This window comes from Sinocyclocheilus anshuiensis, unplaced genomic scaffold, assembly GCF_001515605.1.
Source record: "Sinocyclocheilus anshuiensis isolate Anshui unplaced genomic scaffold, SAMN03320099.WGS_v1.1 scaffold517, whole genome shotgun sequence".
In the NCBI taxonomy this organism is placed as follows: Eukaryota; Metazoa; Chordata; class Actinopteri; order Cypriniformes; family Cyprinidae; genus Sinocyclocheilus; species Sinocyclocheilus anshuiensis.
The window spans coordinates 1,875,943-1,880,718 of NW_015536535.1; the positions used below are offsets into that span (position 1 = coordinate 1,875,943).

General features: G+C 35.9%; 1 protein-coding gene across 3 annotated transcripts in view; it reads right to left on the minus strand.

Moving 5' to 3' along the window:
* LOC107695572 (protein FAM160A1-like) overlaps window positions 1-1,802 on the minus strand; it is a 22,820-nt gene extending 21,018 nt beyond the window's left edge. For all 3 annotated transcript variants that reach the window (XM_016495582.1, XM_016495567.1, XM_016495576.1), the window contains exon 1: window positions 1,567-1,802. The gene's annotated coding sequence lies outside the window, so the exon portion shown is untranslated. The remainder of the gene's footprint in view (window positions 1-1,566) is intronic.
* Window positions 1,803-4,776: the final 2,974 nt, after the last annotated feature.

The window sequence follows — 4,776 nt, forward strand, 5'->3', positions numbered from 1 at the left end:
GTGTGTGTTTTAATCCTCAGCACAAGACAAGGCTGAACCAGGCTAGGGCAAGCCAAGGGTAGCAGTTGGAAATGTCTACTGAAGTTTAGAGACAAGTTAAAGCTGTTAATCTGTTTTCTGTTAATCTATAAATGTTGTACAATATCAACTTGAAGTGTTTCTTCTTTCAAAAACCAGACATTCCACTATATTCAGCCAGGGTTATTAAGATATTATAATGAAATAAGGAACAAATCTGAACCCTAAAATAAACAAAACATTTGAAAAGTTGTAGCACTAAAATTGGAAATTAATAAATACTAAAACGGAGCTAAAACTAAAATAAAGTAAAGCTAAACAGAATAATTTGTGCACATACTATAACAAAATGACTAAAAATTAAACTAAACTGAAAATAAAAACAAAAAATAAAGAATTTAAATTATTAATTAAAATCTATAATAGTATAAATAATACTAAAATGACATCATTAAGCTTGGCAGCTGCTGGAATGCATCATGGACAAGCTTTGGAATGATATGCATGACAGGCAACTGTGACACTTGTATGTCTTTTGCTGCTGTAAGCAGTAATCTTTAACATAAAATTACTAGGACAATCTATTTCCGCTTGTTTGTACTTGGCAAAAACATACAGCTGCAAAGTCAAATTACATCACAGGTGCAAACAGAAACTAAGATGTGTGACTTGTTCACCTGTTGCGAAGAATAACATCACAAAGAGGGACTTTCTCACACACACGCTAACAACTCTCTACAGAGCAGCATTCTCAGAGCTCTCCTGCTTTCCTACTAAATCTATCAGTGATTTTCGGAGACTCTCCCAGTGTTGTCATATCTGTTGGTTTCTATGTCTGTTTCTTCATCCTTATTCCTTCTCAGCTCCTCTTTCTTTCCTATCCCCACCAGTTTGCACTCTCTTGGCTGTCTGATTATCAGTGTGTATGTAAACAGTTGAATATACAACCAACTCTTGTGGCATAACTTGCTCAAAGTACCAATCCCAGCATTTAAAACGAGTTACACTTTAAATAAATGTGATCCATGGTTAAAATATAGATATGATTCCTTGTAAACATGATCCCATAAAAGTAACATAATACACAATCGAATCTTAACACTAAATAAACACTTCACTTCAAATCAACTTAAGTCTGCAAACTATAGGCCTAGATTCCCATTATATCGTTGGGGAATAAAACGACCATTTTCTAAAAAAAAAATAATAATAATAATAATAATAATAATAAATGATTAAAAGCTTTGCTTCATTTTTCATGTTGTCAACAAAGAAGAAGCTAAATAAGTTGTTTCAGTAAACTACACAAGCTCTTTAGAATAGACTTATGAGTGTGCGTATAGACAACAAGGTAGTTTATTAACTATGTAGTTAGTTATGTAAATAACTAGGATTTTGTTTCATGGCCCCATCTTGAGTTGTCTGTTTTTCCAGACAACCTAAAACAACCTGTTTACGTTCGAGCTGGAATAAAAACAATTTCCACAAAAAAATAAATAAATAAATAAAACCGCAACAGCTTGAACAGTATTTTTAAATAACACATACTTCGCCTTTAATGTCCAAACGCTTTTTTCTTCCACACCTGACAAAACTTCGCCTCAACAGCTCTGTTTCCCTGTGTCATATTCCACTGGCGTTAAACCGATCATAATCCCGTCTCGTTATCGTTTTCATAATGATAGCTCAGTGCAGTTCGCGGCGAAGGTTCTGTTGAGTCTATCAGAGTCTATCAGATGATCATCACACTTTAAAGATCCAGAGATCTCTGACGCCACTGCGCTCGCTCGGTCACCTGAGCGTGGATTAGAAAGGTGAGCTCGATCACAAGCCCCGCCTCTGCTCTCTACACCCGACCGGTGATTGGCTGCTGCTTGGGCGCTTGCTCATATAATTTTTTAATGTCTGTTATAAAATTACAATTATTAGGCTATTCACGGTACTCGCACGATCATAGTCCAACAGAAAAGAGCTACATTTCTTATTATTACGTGTCCTTAAAGTATTCCATTTCAGATAAGCGATCTACAATAATTTAAGATAGGCCTATCGTTGTTAATAAATAGAAAAACTCGCCACAAGAATAAAAATAATTAACAATAAATTCTAATGTCTTGTTGTTCTAACGCACTTATTTGAATGGGCTATTATAAACATAGATACGTATATATATATATATATATATATATATATATAATTATAAATACATATAATATTCGATTATGTCTTCATAAAGTGTGTTGTCTTTTCTATGGGTTCAGTGTGGCTGTAGACTACCAAAAATGAGAGTACATTTATTTTTTCTTTCCTTTGGTGCGCCCCCCACCATAAGATCCCCACTCCTGTCCAGTTAGTGGCGGTAATTAACCAAAAAGCAACTGTAATATATCCCAGAAGAAGAGCACTTGTCTCAGTGGAAGGATGAAGGAATCCATACTAAAAACACCAGTGATTTAAAAAAGCCAAAAGCACTCAGTGATGGGAGAAACGAAGCTTTTTGAAACTGAATTATTAGACTAATTGCTTCGCAAAATGACTCACTTTTAGGAACTGGTTTTGGAAGCGCTCGAAACATCGCACGCTGGCGACACCTGCTGGTCAAAACGTAAATGGCACGAGAACACAGCCCAAGAGAAGCCCTAAAAAGTGGCTTTACAGAAATCAGACTTTATTGATATACACTGAAAAAAAAAGCTATCTAAAACTTTGAATTTAGAAAATGTAAAACTCAATAAAATAAGATAAATTATGCATTGATTGAACAAAAAAAAAGGAAGAAAGAAAGAAAAAAAATCGTTATTGTACCAGGACTGTAACAGGGTTTGAAAATTTGTGCCATCTGTGGTGCGGTGTCAAGAATTGTATTACACCTAGCCTAAAAAATGCAGGCTGCATTGTAAACACTATAAATTTAAATAGAGAAAGATATGTAACTGTAACAATAAACAGCAGAACAATGTACACATTGTGCTGGATTGAAGGCCTATAGTGCAGTCTTGAGCAGTTGTGCTGTAAAGTTGAATTGTTCCTGGCTATTCTGGTTGGTGTTTTCGCTGTAGAACCAGTCGAACAGTGATATTACAATAGACTGATGGGTGAGGTGTAATTTCTGTGATAACTAGATCAGAAAGTGTGGACAGGAGTTTGTGGTGGTCCAGCAGAATAAGGACAGAAATTTTGAAGCTTTTGCCAGCCACAGAGTTTCAGCGACATGGAACTGCAGTGGGATTACTTCAGTTGTGTTGTTGATGTGTGTAAGTGCAGGTAAAAGGGATGGCAAGAGGGTGAGACACCTTGTACAATATGGTCTAGACATCGTTATACATGAAAGGAGAGAAGGAGATCAGTTTGTAGAGAGAAGTGACTGGTTGTGGGGTGTAGAGAACTTTGTGCTGATGGTTGCCAGCTTATTCGCGGAAAAAAATGCCAAAGCTACCAGCTGTCAGAGAAGCTGGGAAGGAAGTCTACCACTAGAGATTGCTCCAGGTGGATCTTAATGTCATCAAAGGCTAGTAGTTGATTGTCATTCTCAGAGGAAAGAGGACAGCATTTCTCCAGCACATTATCTTTTTTGTGAGTGTTTTGATCATAAAAAATGTTTTGATCATAATGTCATTTGATCACTTTAACACTATCAGAGAAAGAGTAGAAAATAAGAAGGTTATCTTACTTATTTTCTTATCAAAAGCATTGAATGTTTCTATAATTTTTTTCCATGTCAGCTTTCCAAGTTAAAGGCACAATATGTAATTTTTTGCCGCTAGAGGGCGCGTATTCAAAATAAACAAAGAGACAAAGGCGTAGTTTGATGACACCGTGACTGAGTGTGGACTCATGGGAGTTGTTGTCTTCATCACCACAGCCGATGCAATCTGACGGGACTCGGGCAGAAATCATGTTCATAGATAAGCTAATGATTTATTAACGTGGTAGAATGAAGCAGGGTGAGGCTGAAAGCCGTCAAAGCGTAACGAAGCCGCTGAACGAGCGTGACACACGGCTCGAAAGCAGCGGAGCTTTTATTATGTCACAGTCGACCGCTTCCGCTCCTTCCGGTCGTGCGTATGTGGGGAAAAAAAGCAGCGCTGTTTTATCATACTAGATACATTTGAAAGTTCTGTTATAATGCTACTCTGTGCGGTCATCACCTGTCTAATAAAACCCATAGCGTCTTTGCATGTTTTCTACAAAACAAAACCGTAAATCGAGGGGTTATGACATCATTGGCAGGCGACAGGCGACACTTCAAGACCCCAAGTGTGTCCTCTTTTTTTATTCTCAGCCTCTTAGCCCCGAACTTCCCATTTAGGCATTAGTGGTCATGATTTGAGTGCATCGTGGGCCTTCTAAAAGAGCTAGGCTTTTGAGTCCCCCCCCCCCATATTTAAAAATGATATGTGTGCAGATATCTGCCAGTGTTTAGTGTTATTTATATACTATAAATTTAATAAATTTATTTAATTTTTTTGTATTTTTATATTTTTAGTTTAAGTTTTAGCCTTAAATTTTTATTATTTTTATTATTTTTATTTTTTCTAATTTTATTTTTTATTTATAATTATTTTAGTACTTCAACTTATTCTATTTCAGTTAGTTGCCGAAAGCAGCATTTCTAATTTTCACATAAGTTTAAGTTTTAGTTTTTCATCATATATTTAATTTAATTTTATTTTCAGCTTTCAAATAATGAAAATTATTTTGAATAGTTTTAGTTTTAGTAACCAGTAACAACACTGATGTCTGCACGGTGTGACAGCG